This window comes from Tinamus guttatus, unplaced genomic scaffold (assembly GCF_059628265.1).
Source record: "Tinamus guttatus ecotype Peru unplaced genomic scaffold, ASM5962826v1 Tinamus_guttatus_pri_ptg001602l, whole genome shotgun sequence".
NCBI classification, from domain to species: domain Eukaryota; kingdom Metazoa; phylum Chordata; class Aves; order Tinamiformes; family Tinamidae; genus Tinamus; species Tinamus guttatus.
Window position 1 is genome coordinate 3,066,488 of NW_028290136.1, and position 16,017 is coordinate 3,082,504.

At 39.8% G+C, this 16,017-nt stretch overlaps 1 long non-coding RNA gene across 3 annotated transcripts in view; it reads left to right on the forward strand.

Moving 5' to 3' along the window:
• The window catches only part of LOC148590197 (uncharacterized), a 272,918-nt gene that overhangs the window by 87,808 nt on the left and 169,093 nt on the right, over window positions 1-16,017 (forward strand). For 2 of the 3 annotated variants that reach the window (XR_015914349.1, XR_015914348.1), the window contains exon 3: window positions 6,575-6,666. The exons of the other annotated variant lie outside the window; for it this stretch is intronic. This is a non-coding gene — a long non-coding RNA (uncharacterized LOC148590197). Of the gene's footprint in view, window positions 1-6,574; window positions 6,667-16,017 lie in introns of those variants that run through there. 3 annotated transcript variants of the gene reach the window in all.

Genomic DNA, 16,017 nt, shown 5'->3' on the forward strand with positions numbered 1-16,017 from the left:
AAAACAGACAGACTTGGAGAAAATTTCTGCCTTAACCAGTGCCAGCCACCACCAAATACTATTTCCAATTACAATTACTTCAACTGAAGTAACTGTTTGTAATTAATTCTTGCAGCAAAGACTCAAACTGTGTTCCTCAACCCTACCCTCCCGTTTGCTTATGACAAATCTACCTACCCACTTGGCAACATTCCTGCTTGCTCCTCAGTTTCCTTCCAGCCTTGGGAATTTGATTTTGTTCTCTGTGCCAGAGCAGAGCTCCAGCAGGTTGGGTAGCAGAGCATTCCCTCCCTAAGAGGGTATGTCTAAATTTATGTTTTCTTTTGGATCAGGGCTCTGGATCGTAGCCATTTATTGCGGTTCAGTTCACATCATAGAGTGCTCTCGGAGCGCGTGAACAAGTTTCTGTTAAGATGAAGCTACCTGGGGAGATGCTCTCCCATCAGGCATTCTGGCCACACAAGGAAGCCAGAGTTTAAATGGTTATAGTGTAGGTGTCACAGAAAAGAGAAAAATAAAACGTGTGGGAGGAAACAGTCGAAAGTGTCACCTTACCTCGTATACTGCTGGCATTAATTTGAAGAAACAAGCTGGGAAAGAACGGTGCTGAAATCTGGCTTCAGGAGAACTCTATCTGCAAGTGGCTAAAGGTGCCACATGCAGAACCCGGTGACTAACCTGATGGCTAAGGGTGCTCCCCTGCACTTAAGAATAAAACATGTGAGAAGTGAGATTCAAGATTAATTCCTGCCCTTGGTGCTTCCCTCTGTCTCGCTCCAGAGAGCGCGCAGGTGAGCATGCCGAAGGGCTTCGCGTTGCCGTCTCTCTGTCCGTCTCTCACGTCCAGCCTTTCCTCAGTCCAGCCAGAGCTGAGGGGCCAAAGGGAGAAGGGGCCGGAGGCCGTCCCGCCTCCTCTGGGCTTGCTGGGAGTGGGGAGCGCTGGAGCAAGCGGCTGCGCGGTGCAGCAGGGAGCCGCGAGTTCCTGCTTCCAACCTGCCCCGTGCGAGGCCAAGACTGCTGCCGCGGAGCATCCCAGGGCCACGCACGGGAGGGCTCCTGCAGACTGAGTTGGAGCTGAGTCGAGGGGCAAATTAGCAGGCTTAGAAATACGTAGTCCTTTATTGTGTGTAGCCTCAGTCTCACCTCTTTGTGCTGTCAGGTATAAAGAAATGTGGGGCAAAGCCACTGGCCAGTGGTAGCCGTAAGGAATGCGCCCGCTCGGTCCGTTATTCCTGGGCAGTAGGATGAGACCTGCAGGCTGGGTAGTTTCCTTCCTCCTTGGGGTATCCAGCCCTGATAGGGAATAGCTCCAAATCTGCTATGGGAATCTACACATGCCTTTTTCAGTTTCTCTTGAAAAGTTACTGAATGTCCTTTACTCTTCCTGTTCTGCTTCATGGTTCAGACTAACCCATTCTGCAGTAGGCTGTCCATTTGTGAGAAACTGGCAATTTTAAAACCAATTAAGTGGTTAAATAAAAGAGATTCATCTCTGGAGAAACACTTCCTTTTGATAATTGGATAACAGTAGAGTAAGCAGCTTTTCCAAGGTACTTACTCAAGACAGTGTATTATTAAGCCACCAGTGTATTGTAAATTGAAAAGACAAAATTAGGGTGCTTTAGCTGGCTCTGTGTTTGCAGTCTGTTTTGTCTATCACAAGCAGGCAGCTGTAGATCTGAAGGCAGATGTGCTTCTGGCAAATGATGGGTATATAGGAGTGAGAACTTCCTCTGAGGTATTGACCTCATCGCAGTCAGCTCCTTTGAAATTTGTTATTTAAGTAGTCTATCTAACATGTCTAAAGCGTATCATTGGAATCAGTCCATCCAGATGCCTCAACAAGGTCAATAAACGGTTAATAAATCCCATGATCTGCTCTGATGTGAAGCTATTGGGGAGCCTTGTGCAGTGTGAAGATTAATTCTTGTACATTTGTTTGATGAAAAATACTCCAAACCAGATCTCTGGTGGGTGTAAAATTCACAACAAATTCATTTTCAAATTTAATTTTCTATGGTAATCTGTTATCATGACATTAAAAGGATTTCAATTATAAGTGGCAATTTCTGAGAAGAAAATGAGCCTAAAGTTTGTGGAAGTAGCTTTCTATCCAAACAACATTCTGTTTGACCATTCTATATATGGTCAAAGATTTGGGGATTGGTTGTTTCTTTCAAAACCAACTCGGGAGGCTTTGAAGATCAGGAAGAGTACTTCAGTCATTTTAGATCTTGGCCAATGAAAAGTATATATTCATCTGAGAATAAGGTAGAGAATGGGGGGGTTTTTTTGAGTTTCAAGTGACAAAAGGTGAAAGCAGGGCAAATATATACATGCATATATACATAACGCACCCATTTCACAATACAAATTGGCTGAATTGCAGCATTTGGATTATAGTCTTTTTTTTTAGGACTTGGTAGTTTATGAGGCTTTTTTTCCTAAGTTTTTGCTGCACCAAAATCTAATCTTGCCTTAAACACAAGCAAAAACTCTGTCGTCTTTGTTGCCACGGCCCTTACCATAAATGTGTCTGTTTTTCACGAATCTGGTTCAGGATAACTTTGTGTTGAAAACAAAGCAGATCATAGAATACAAGTTATTTTCTCCCTTGTAACTGAAGTCTTGTTCCTTAGAAATGCAGGCTCTGCTGGAGCCTTCCCACAGGACTTGCTGAACATAAACTCAAGGCAACGATGTCTCATCTCGTTGGATGCCAGGCCTGGAATGCATCTCTGGAAACAGAATTCAGTCTCCTGCTTTCAGGGTGCATGTGCAGTGTGGTACCCTTTCTGCTCCAATTAGCTGTACGTTAGTGAGGATAGTATGTACAATATAACTGACCGGCTTGGTGTTCCACAAAACTCACTGCAAACATCCAGATGGCCGGTTATAATGGGTACAGGTATGCTCCAGCAAATTTCCCAGTACAACTTCTGGGTGAGACCAGTATTTCAGGCAGTATGACTGGTGAATTCATATCTGAGTAAGGACGAAGTGCTAAAAAGCTTAGTTGCTTGAGGTTAGTGGGAAGTTCTGTCTAGTAGAGTTATCTTTAGTTTTTAGTATAAAAGCTTTGGAAATAGGGAAAAGGTGTTTCAGGTTCTGTTTTGTAGTGTTTCTAACTCTCAGGAAGATGAAAAAGACCGTGGGGAAAATAAATATCGGAAAAAGAAGTTAGAACTTAGCCTATTGCCACATGAAATTAGTAGGGAGGAGAAAACACCCTGGTTTGCTCTCCCCATTCAGTCAGCTTCCAGCATTCTTTGTCTTTCACTTTCATTTCCAGACTAAAAATTAACTGCTCTCAAGGCTTTGAGGTCCGAAAGACAATTTTAACAAAATGTTACTTTAAGGGGGATGTAATGGCATGAAAGGAAGAGTAGGAAGATTGCATTTTAACAACTGAAGAGATACTAGTTAATATGTTCGGATTATTGGCATATTTACTTTAGCAAAAAATAGCTCACCAAGTCGTTTTCTTCATTGCCCAAGGATAAACCTGGGTGCTGTGAATTTATTTTAGTGTTTAAGGAAAGAGTATGATAAACCTTTGTTAGGCCACAGATTCGCAGATCCTTAGAGTTCAGCATATCAGTTCAAGTCTTTTAGAAGAAGGTGAGGCATCGTAATGCAAATTAAAATCAGTTATTTGCAGGAGTGTCAAAATACTTCAGAATTTGCTTAAAATTACAATTTATTTCTGATCCACAGACCAACCTTGAATTTGTAGTCCTTTCTGAGAGGGAAGGCCCTCTACTGTGAATGGACAAATCCAACTGCTGGGTTGCCTCATATTAAGAATAACCCTATTCAAGCATATAACAATATGATGATGATATAATTCAGGACTCATGGTTTGTAGGCGATGTTTTTAATGTTCATAGGAAATACAAATAAATAAGTAAATAATAATAGAAATGAGAAAAGCTGGTGCTTTCCATAATCAATTAATGCTGGGACGTGTCAGCCAGGAGTAGGCAGAGATCAGGGATCAGTTAAGACATTGTGTCAAGTCAGTTCTGAATCTGGAATGGGACCACATTGCATTGTAATGAAATATTGAAAATCCAAGACCTATTAATAGCACATAAAACATTCATTTTGTTTATGAAGAAAAATTTTATTTCTATTCCTAAACTATTTCTTTTTCTTCTGTAGGTAGGGCAGGATCTGTTCTATTGAAATTTTGTAATGCCAAAATGTTTATAATTAACAATCATGAAAGACTGTGCAGTTTGCACTGTGGTTATATATAAATACTGAGATGCTAATTAAAGTGTAAAAAATATTCTTTATTGTAGAAGTTGTAAAATCAGTTACCTTTACTGAGACAGCAGTGAATGTTACCATTCTTTGCATTGATTTTGTGGGTCTTCCCTGCCAATCCTTGGAAAGGGGGAAGAGCCTTGTGCTTTCTGTCCAGCCTAGCAATGACTCTTCAGCAATGTACACAATGTACACTGTTTTTTTTTCCTGTTTGTCCTATTTTTTTGGACAGACCTGTGTCGTTTGCTTCTTTTCTGCATGCTTTGGAAAGCTGCTCTTTTAAAAGAACACCAGCACCCTCACCCAGTTCTTCAGGCACATCTCTGGTGAGCATCTTACTGAAGAGATGCCACCCGAAGAAGAAATAGCACAGGACCAAGTCGCTAACTTATTTAATCTATTTTATAGACTAAAATTTGTCCTCATTATTTCTGTATTAAATGTTGAGCAATAAAGTGTGGTGGCAGCTCCCTATTTCAACATACCTGGTCTGACTTCCTTGGCACCGCTGAATTTGAGTCCAGTGTTCTGCATAAATGTTCACCCTTTAAGCACATAGCCCTGTTTTTTTTTTTTTTTTTTAGGACAGTAGGCCATGTTTCAGGTTAGTCTATGCCTGTTAGTAAGACTGACTACCTCTGTGAAAATGAATAGGGATGTGGTGTGACATCTGCAAAGTAGCCACTGTTTTTACACCAAGTGGAAACTATGTGAAGGGAAGGAGAATACTATGCTACTGCAGAAATAACAAACCAGTTGAGGGATTGAAATTCCAGGGTATTCCATAGGCAGCATTACAAACACACACACACACGTACAAAAAGCAAACCCAAATAACGTCAGGGCCTGACTGCATCATATCTATATTTCAAGTGTCATCAACATTACACAAAAACTATTTGAAACCCGGTAACTTTATCCACTTTGGGTTTTTGTCTAGGCCAGTAAAACTGATGAGAAACATGCCAAGCTGGTGTATTTCTTTGTAGCAGCTCATCTACAGCATGTGCATGGCTCACATTTTGACCCATGGGTCACTTGAGGTTTAGTCTGGTATGTAGAGGTATTCAGATAGGATAATCTGTGTATCCAGATAAGTAGCTATCCACATGCTATAAACACAGAGACATAATACAGCACTTAAGGGTAATGAAAGGAATGCATGCAGTGTTGGGATCAATTTTATTGTATTTTTGGGCAGCTAAAATTTGTATTCAAGTTGAAAAGTAAGTTTGCCTTGGAGGAATAACTATTTAATTATAAAGAAAATGTTTTATCTGCATTCTGGAAGTAGCCCCTTGGTTCTAAATTTCTTAATATGAAATAATACAAATATGTATTTTCTGTCTTCATTTGCTGAAAGAACTTCAAACTCTTAAAGATTTTCGCAAGGCCTTTTCTTGTTGTCCTGAAATGATATACTTCAACTGTGGCCTGCATATCTTTATTTAGAATTGGGTGCTAGAGTTCTACTGCTTTGATCAGAGAGGCTAGAGGATAAATAAAGTCATTGGTGACATACAGTAAAGGGTTAAATTTGTCTCTTGTGGATTTGTTTGTCACTCTGTTGAAGTTACAAGCTGTTTACAGGCCATCTTGAATTTGGGTAAAAATCTGCCGATGGAAAAGTAAATGCCCCAAAATAGTGGCTTTTAAATTCTCTATGTATTTTCTACTCGCTGGGTTTGTATTTTCTGTGGTATCAGCTACTTCCTTAATTATTATTGACTCCTCCTGCACTTCCTTTTGCTGTGTGTACTCAAACTGGTTGCAGACAAATCCATGCAAGTGTAGGAAGGGAAGTCCACTTTGACTCCTGCATTATCCAGAAGCATTAATGAAATTCCCAAAGTATGATCTTCATTTCAATAGAGACAGAGCCCTTCAGCTCCCTTGCACATAGAATACTTAACATTCACACCTCTGCAATTACTGCAGTAACTGTTTCCATGGTGTTCCACTTTCTACCGTGTACCACATTTGTTGCAAAGAGAAGAAGGCTCATTCGCCAAGGTAACAGTATTTTTACTTCTAAGTGGCGAAAATCAGATACGCACTTTCTGATATTTTTAATTGGATTAAGATTACTGATGATAAATACCCTGGGATATAAAACATAGCTTAAATTCAAGGTTTCAAGTTGAGGTTTGCAAGTCTCTTTTTATTTCTTTTTTCTTTTTTTCCTTGTAAAATGGAGCAGACCTAATATGGATGAATTGAGCAACATTAATTTTTGCATTGCACAATAGAGTTTTAAAAGGTTCACGGTTTGTGAAAGAACTGTGCTTTATCTGTGTTACAGGTCTGTAACTGTCAACTTCTGTCTAATACAATGCCCAAGTCCTTTGTTGATGCCACATGCGACGCTGACTAATCCAGGAGAGCGGAAGAGATCTCTTGGAATAAGGTATGTTTCCTTCTTCCTTGTAAGTGCAGGATTGGCGAAATTATGTATAGTTACTTTTCTGCCTAATAGAAATGAAGTTGAATGGGTATTTTAAGACTCCTAAAGTTTGGAGAAAGGTAACCAGCTTCACATTTATTGCTGCTGCTGTTCGTTTTTACCTCTAAAACTGTCGGCAGAAGGATTAAGGTAGCACCATTGCACTGCAGGGAAAGAGATCAGAATTTATTATCCAGAATAGAAACTAGGAAACAAAATGATGTATTTGAATTGCTGTTACTGCTTGTGAGAAAAAAATCATGCCTGTATGATCAATAATTTCTATAATTGATGAACTTTATGGCTTTATGGATGAACTTTATGAACTTTGTGGTGTGTGCAAAGACCATTGAAATAGCAGTAGGAAAACAAAATGCAGAGGTACTGGCTAGATGCAGGCCTTTTTAGTGAAAGTATTAAACCTGCTTTATAATGCTAATAACTTTGTCACACATTTTTTCTGTTTAAACATACTTTAAAGGTACTGTTCTCCTGTGCTTTCTGTGCTTCTGTCTTCTTTCTTGGTGTATCTTTTTTTGCTTGAAGTCTGTTTATTTAAATAAGTTCTGTACATTTCAAGATCTTTCTTATTCAATGTGTTTGTATAACACCTCACTTCCTTGTCTTTTTTTTTTTTTTTGATTTGGTGTTGCAAAAAACGAGCTAGAAAGAGCAAATCTGGGAAGTCAAAGCAGAATATGTATGAAAAGTTTAGGACTGAGGACTAAACTTTGGTTTAGAAAGAGTTCTGTGGTGAGCAAATCCTGAAGGATAATTTCAAAACAACAATAATGGAAGGGACAGGTGTTGAAAGACAATGTTTTGGTTACCAATTTTGACTTCACCTCAATTTGTCATCAATTCTGGTGTATTCCAGGGTGTTGGTATCTACCTGACAGAGCTGTTGATGCACCCAAGTGTTGTACTGTGTTATAATGCTTTAATTTGTCTCATAGCTTTCTTCTAATGTATACTCAGGCATCTTGTGAGTTGAAAGTATACTCTGTAACCCATGTGCCTGTTCTGTCAGTAATAATACATCTAAACTTCTACTCTGTAGCCTGTGTTCTCACCGATAAAATAGTTTCATGTGAGTGATTTGGGGAAACATTTGCCTGATATTTGTTCACATCCTCCCTGGCCAGAGTACAGGGTATTGAATATTGCCAAGTCTAGTTGGAGGCCTGTGGCCAGTCGTGTCCAGCAGGGGTCAGTACTGGGCCCAGTGCTGTTCAACTTGTCCATCAATGACTTGGGCGAGGGCACAGAGTGCACCCTCAGCAAGTTTGCAGATGACACCAAACTGGGAGGAGTGGCTGATGCTCCGGAGGGCTGTGCTGCCATTCAGAAAGACCTCGAGAGGAAGGAGAGTTGGGCAGAGAAGAACCTCTTGAGGTTCTACAAGGACAAGTGCAGGGTCCTGCACCTGGGGAGGAATAACCCCAGGCACCAGTACAGACTAGGGGTTGACCTGCTGGAAAGCAGCTCCACAGAGAGTGACTTGGGAGTCCTGGTTGACAACAAGTTAACCATGAATCAGCAATGTGCCCTTGTGGCCAAGAAGTCCAATGGGATCCTGGCCTGCATCAGGATGAGCGTTGCCATCAGGTCAAGGGAGGGGATCCTGCCCCTCTACTCAGCTCTGGAGAGGCTGCACCTGGAGTATTGGGTGCAGTTCTGGGCTCCCCAGTACAAGAGGGACGTGGAGCTTCCAGAGAGGGTCCAGTGTAGAATGACAAAGATTAGGGGACTGGAGCATCTATCTTACAAGGAAAGACTAAGTGAGCTGGGCCTGTTTAGCCTAGAGAAGAGAACATTGAGAGGGGATCTAATCAACGTGTACAAATACCTGAGAGGAAAATGTAGGGAGGATGGGGCCAAACTTTTCTTGCTGGTGGACAGTGACAGGGCAAGGGGTAATGGGTGCAAGCTGAAGCACAAGAAGTTCCACCTCCATGTGAGGAAGAACTTCTTTCCTGTGAGGGTGACAGAGCCCTGGAACAGGCTGCCCAGAGAGGTTGTGGAGTCTCCTCTGGAGATCTTCAAATCCGGCCTGGATGTCACCCTGTGCTATGTGCTCGGGGTGTCCCTGCTGGAGCAGGGGGGTTGGACTAGATGATCTCTAGAGGTCCCTTCCAACCTCAACCATTTGTGGTTCTGTAATTCTGTGAACAGGGCTACTGCCTAAAGATATTGGTTCCAGTTTACTATTTTCTCACTGGTAAAAGACATATTGAGGTGAGAGTTTATTACTTAAACATGGGACTGACAAATATGACACGCTGCCTGCAGGAGACCCGCAGCCATCTGGAGTGGCAGCTGAGCCCTTGGCAGGATACCTCAGGGCATGTGCGATGCGCCAGCTGCCTGGGCTGACAAGTTGTATCTTATATATTAGATTGCAAGGCACCATAAAACTGAAGTAATTCAGTTAGTGTTTTGAAAGATCATCATCTTAGATTGAGATGTGACAGAAATGGTGTAAGGGGCATGTTGTAAACTGAAGTACTTGAAAAACAGAAAGGAAAAGAGTTGAATTGAAGCAAGTAAGGCAACCAGTAGCAGGATGTAGGACATGAGAGGGCCTGATTTATCTGTTTTCTTTTTTTCTTCCATTGATTGCTTTTCCTACTTCATGGGTTAGTAACTAACCTCTTTCAAGAGAGCAGTGTCTTTCCTGAGTTCTTCTGCCATTCATTATCTCATAAAAAGAGATGTATTAATTGTTATATGCTGTACTGCATCTCCTAATTGTGTACCAAATGGGAAAATATTATGGTTGGTATCTGACATGTGGAACTAATTTGCCTACATTGGAGTTCAGGGAGAGGTCTTGGCTCTTTCAGTGGGAGAAAACATGATGAATTATAGTCACCTTGCTTCATAATGCTTCATTTTTGACCTCCTCTTGTGATGAAATACTATGAATAAAAATATGGAGATGATATCCTGGCCCCACTAAAATCAACAGGAGTTTTTCTGGTAACTTCGGCTAGGCCATGACCCTGGGAATCTCTGCTGGCTCCTTATGAAATATTTCCTCTATTCGTGCCTCTAACTAGACCTCCTCCGAGGACTCAGTTTTTAATATTACTACCAAATCTGCTTCTTAGGTAATAATTGCCTGTTATTAAAGTTTATTTGTAGTTGATTTGTGGGATTCAGTGCTCAGAGGAAAACATATTTCTGTACATATGTTTTTCTCTCCTTAAATAGGATGGTATTCTTAGAGGTAATTATAGGCTGATTCTCAGGAAATACTATCTGATAAAAACAGAGAAAGGACTTTGGAAAAATTTCCCAAAGGACGGGCTGGCAATTCTATAGGTAAGACACAAAAGAAATCTATCCTGCTTGCTGAAGGCTATAAAAAGGACTGCAGGAAAGAAACCTGGATTTTGAGAGGAAAGACCAGGTTACTTAGTAGGTCTTTAATATCACCAATTTCTGGAATCACAAACTCTTTCCTTGAGTCCATTGTGGATTTTCCAGGTGTTCATGATTTGCTAAGTTTATTTTTCCCTCATGGATGGAAAGGTGATTTTTAAATATTATTCTCACTTTAAGTAATAAATATTAGACACTTTAAGTAATAAATATTGGGCTCTCACTCTCCTATAGTTGGCGCGTATGTCACTAACAGGTCATTCATGCCTTATAACACGTTTTATGAATTCTGAATTCTTCTGCTACATAATTATTCTTTCCCCTGAGCTGATGTTCTAGTTAATTGCACTTGCTTTACTGTCCTCCCACCATTGTACAGATCAAGCGAAGATTGCATTAAAATTGTTTTCTGAAACATAAATGCTGCACCAGAACATTTTCTGACCCTGGGATATTTTCTTAATGGCAACCACTGATGCTTTGGAATTGGGACCAAATATAAAATGCTGAATGTGAATTTGAAATAGTTAGTACTGAAGAGGGGATGGGTTGAAGGGGACTTTTACCATGGATAAAACGTAATGTCTGTCTACCAGGCATGTTGCTGGATTTAATTCTGCATTCTCTTCTCAGTGCTATGGCTTGTTGCCTTCTCTGTTTTAGTTAGATGTCTTTAAAACATGGATGCCATATGCATGTGTAGTTAAGAATATGAATAATAATAAAAAATAATCATTCTAGCTCCTGTTACTTTTTGATCCACACACTGAATTAATGAAGTATTAAACCTTTGCTTTGGCAATTAGCTTTCCAAGGACACTACTAATTCAACGTGAAGGATATCAAGAACAAGACCCTAATGTTCTCATCACCATCGTCCCAGATTTTCAAAGTATTTGAAGTGCCCTGGAGGTAGATAATCCTAAACTAATTCGCAAAGGAGCCAATATAAATAATTTTTTGTTGCTAATTCAAGATTTCACAAGGATAAGAGCATTTGATGGGGAAGAAAGGATTCAGTGCAATTTGTAACTCAGAGAACATAATACATTTGACTCCTCTTCTGTATAATACAAAGAGTTCGTATGTTGCACAATGTTCATTTTTAATTAAACATTTTATCATCACACAGTGTTTTATTGACATTCCTCATAATAGAGCTGATAAGATCTTGACCTACTCTTCAATAAAGCAATGTATAACTCAATATTCTGGCACACACTGTTCCCTTTGGAATTAAACACAATTTTCTGATTTAATTTACAAATCTTATGTACTTTTATTTACATTTATTTACTTTAACTTCTCAGATTTATGCAGTCATTTAACTTGAACAATTTGTGGTGCAGCCATTTCTTGGTGTGTTACTTCTATTTATTTGAGCTTTTAACTAGATGGACTATTTTATTGTATCTTTCCTCCTTTTGCTTCCTTTCTAAACATTGCAATAAAAAAGGGATTTATCACGTAATCTTGTTTCATACCGCACCTATTAAGTCCAGTTTTGATTAATCGCATTAACTTTGCTTACTTCTACCTTAATCATGTGGTTATGGAGTTTCTGCTATCACAAAATTCTTTCAGATATTTCCTGAGATTCTTGATAGTTTCAAAAGATGTTCCCAAAGAGGAACCGCAAAGCCGATGTTGCTGTAAGTAACCGTGAGGAGCCCTGTGAGGTAGAACTGCCCGTTCAGTGAAGGTCACGCGTTCAGCCGTGCTCCGTGGCAGCCCCCTTAGCCTCTCGGGGTTTCCCTGGCGAGGTGCAGCAGCAGGAGGGCAGCAGGCCATGGTTTGTTGTGTTTCTTCAGGTGGTGGTGGTGGCTGCTGCCGTGCTCGCCACAGAGAGCTGCAGGCAAAGCGGAAGCTGGCAGTGGGGCAGCGTCGAGCAGGGATATGCCCCACACTCCTTACTGTAGCCTTTTGCTTCCTGCATTACTTTTATCACGTTAGAAGTGGAATATTCCTCTACATTTGATACCTGGCATTCCTTGCCACTTTTCTGCGGGCAGCCCCCATTAGGACAGGGGAGCCTTCCAGCCTCATCCAGATGGGATTGCCCTGCTTACCTTCTGGTAGGTACCTGAACAGCGAGTGTTGCCAAGCACTCGTTAGTTTCCTACCATCTTCCACTGCCAGCTTGCTCTCATGAAAACCACTCAACTACCCTGGGCTTCTTTTTCAAGCTTCAGAAAATCAGCTTTATGCATCTTGGTGATTGTCCTTGTCCCGTCACTGTTGAGTGTAAAGGCATATTGATTTTATCTGCTAATTTTGAGATAATTTAATGAACTCCTTTGAAAATACTCTATGTAATATATCACAGACAAGACAGAACTGCTTTGCAGTAGTGAGATTTAAAAATGAGGGAATGTAAAGCTTTTTCGTTGAAGATGCCTACACTCTCACAAATTTCCACCTTTGCCTTTTCATCACAGCAAAAGTTAAAGATAATATAGGACCTTTGAAAGGGTAGGAAGTTACTATGCCAAATGGGAATCTCTCTGAATTCAGCCGTTCAGGGTTTTTTGTTGTCACAGAGACCTAGATCCTCAAGGGGAGATAGGTATATTGAGTTAAATAATTATCAGATGCTTCAATGAACTAACCCTAAGTTTGGGATTTTGATGCCATTTGAATAAAGAGTCACATATTTTTAACCAGATTTCTCAAGCCATCAGGCTCCAGTTGTGCCTAGGAGGGCCTGTGCAAGGAGGCTCTTCAGGAGCGTGCGGCTCTGCAGCCCAGGCTGGGCGGACTTGCAGGCTGACACGCAGGGTAGGAAGAGGCCGCATTTTTGTTTGTTTGGGGAGGGATTTTGTTTGTTTGTTTGTTTGCTTTTGCCTGAGGTAGTTGATGAGACAGTGCAGACCAGGAGGCTGGCTGACATCTTCTCAGATACATCGGTATTGGTTTTCCCCAGCATTGCAGCACTAGCTGTTCTCTAGGTTTTTATAAACGGCCTTGGGAACCAATAAAAGAAGGTCCTGGGTTTTATACATCTTAGAAAAAGAAAACGAAGAAAACGTGTTTTCTGATATATTTGCAGCTGAGCGCTCATGGAGGATTTGTAGGAGAGTTTTTGTTGTTGTTGTTTTAAGATAGCAACAGAAAGTAAAATAAAATATTTAGAGAAGAAACAAAACTTTGAAATCTAATCCTAATGCCATTAATGTAAGTTTTGATAACGTAAGTGAAGAATTGTATTTTCAAATGTAGTATGTAGAAGTTTTATTCTACAGGCTGAGTATCACCTTAAAAACAAAAGTCGAACTGTGCTTTTTATTGCCAGCACTCAAAGAAGTGCAAATGCATATTTCTGCAATGAGAAATATTTTATAAAATTTAGCTTGTGTGGCAGTGATTTTGCAGCAAGTAATGATATTCAAAATATGTGCCCTTGCCAAAGGGAAGGTGAAGGTATGATTTAACTAAATCTTTAATCTCATTTCAAGGGATCTGCATTCAAATTCATAGATCATGTTGTTTACGTTATAAGAACACTGCATAATCTAGGACAGTTAGCAAGCTCATGCAAGTACAAGTCAGCAATGGCACACACTAGGTAAGATCAGGATGACCTAGATAAGTAGTTCTGACTTTGAAGCATGCTCATTTTTCCAAAACTTATGGAAATTCACAACCTCTTCATGTAAATTTTCATTTGCATTTATGCACTCTTGAGGTGGAAAAAAAGATCAGATAGGAACATTTTTGTAGTCTTTTCTGCTTGCTTTTGCTTTAAAAGGAGCGGAGTCATACTGTACTGTTGTTCAGATTGCTTTAGATTTTACTGAAATATAAGTTTGTTGGCTGTGTGCCTTGGTTACATTCATTTCCTCAAGAATTGGTGTTTGTTTATCAGCCTGTAATGTGACAAAACAATGGTTAATGTTAACATTTTAGAGAATGTTGTTGCAGTACTGTAAGTGCATGATTTAAAGTGAGTGAATAAGCATTATCTTGATGTTTTATCGTGGTATATCCATAGGAGATCTTACTATGTTGTAGAAAACAGTTCAACAACTCAAGAAGTAAGACAGGTAATTGTTACGATACTGGTAACAGACTCTCAAAAATTCAAAAGGGCTTTCTACTGGCTGATGCTTAAATTATTAATGTGGACATTTAGGGTATACTATTCCAAAAAAAAAAAAAAAAAAACACCTTAAACATCAAACCCCTTGTAACTTTCAAAGTCAGAGAGAATACATGTACCCAGAACATGTATATATAGCACGAATTAGAAAGCAAGTAGGTCCTGAGGCAAGCTGACTGTTTACTTAAGGCATTCAGCTAGAACTTGGAAGATACCAGTTTAATTCCAGAATTTTATGTTTTTGACAGTTCAGCAACCTCAGGTGTATACCTTAACCTCCCAGAAGGAAATAAGTGAGAATTTTCCTGAATCAAATCTACATTTTAGTCCAAATTTCTCATTCAGCAAAGGAGGTCAATGTTTTCTTCTTTCTTTTTTTCTTCTTTTTCTACTTAGCTTTATTTTGGAGCAAAATCCTGTTAGATGTGCTTTTTAAATTGGATAAAGGCCACAAATGTTAATATTCCTATTATTTGGGGGAGAATAACGATAGAATATTTCAAAAAGAAAAAAAATACTTATATGAGTTGGTGGAATTTTAGAATTTTAGCTAGTTGTAATAATATATCTTTTAATTAAGAGGGAATTGTACAAAAATCTTCCAGTGGTCTTTATATAGAGGTTCAAAATAGATATCCTATATATACCTATCTTAATAGATAGGTGTATATATATATATACATATGATACATCATTTTTATGCAACTTCCTGCTATGAGGTTCAGCTCCCCTTTGTATCCACGTGCACACTGAATGGTCGTTCTGGTCTGACTTTAATGAACATTCTTCTGCTTTGCAGTTGCTCTCCGTTGTTGTAGTTAGTGCTCAGATATGGCAGCTGTCACTGTATCCATAAAATATGAGTGAGCATCAATAAGCTGTCCATGAGAAAGGAGTTTTAAGGAGGTATTTGAATGAAAAGAGGATGACTGTACAAAGAAGGAACAAGAGTTCTCTCAATATAAAGGCATTTGGACAAAATGGACAGAAGGACATTTGGATAAAAAAGACCTTGCAAGCATCTTGTCACCTAGTTATTTGGTACATAGAAATGGCAACTTCTGTAGAGCAATGAATGTGTTCTCTGTGTGTGTACCTACTAACTAGTTTAATGAAATTATCTACTCTTTCTCTTCTCCCAGTGCGGCTCGTGAAATAATCGTAGCATCAAGTCCAATCCCTGAATGTTCACCAGTCATTCTGTGGGAAAAAAAGCTAAATGCAACAAGTATTTGCAAGGGCAGTCATGTTGCAGGTCCCCTCTGAACAAAGCATTTAAACTGATCTGAAATTAGATTCCTTCAGCAATTACAAGCATTTGTGGAGAATTAACAAGAAAGCAGACGGGGCTCTTGTCTCCACAGGTTGGGCTCTCCAGTCAGGAAAAGAGAGCACTATTTAGTGAATTAAGTGAGCGGTCACGCGTCGCAAATAACGAATAGTGATTGTTCCTATCAGCCGCTTTAAAATTCTGTCATAGGGTCAAACATGTTTGCACACATTGTTCAAGGACTTGTGACTAACGAAGTAATTAATAACACCCATGACCTATTTGCAGGCACCTGGTGAACAGATTTAAGAGCTCAGTCTACTGGTTACGTTTCTCAATGAGCGATTCAACCAGCTCTTGCTACAAATGTGTAAAGTCGAGCCTAGAACAGAAACTGTTCCATACTGTGCTAAAAATGTCCACGGGAAACACCTGCCACAAAAGATCCCTTAGGGATTTTGCACGAGTGTAACATGCAATGGATTCTGTACGCAGTCTTGTAATGCCCGCCGGTCCTAACCAGCAGAACCTTCCAATATTTGCATT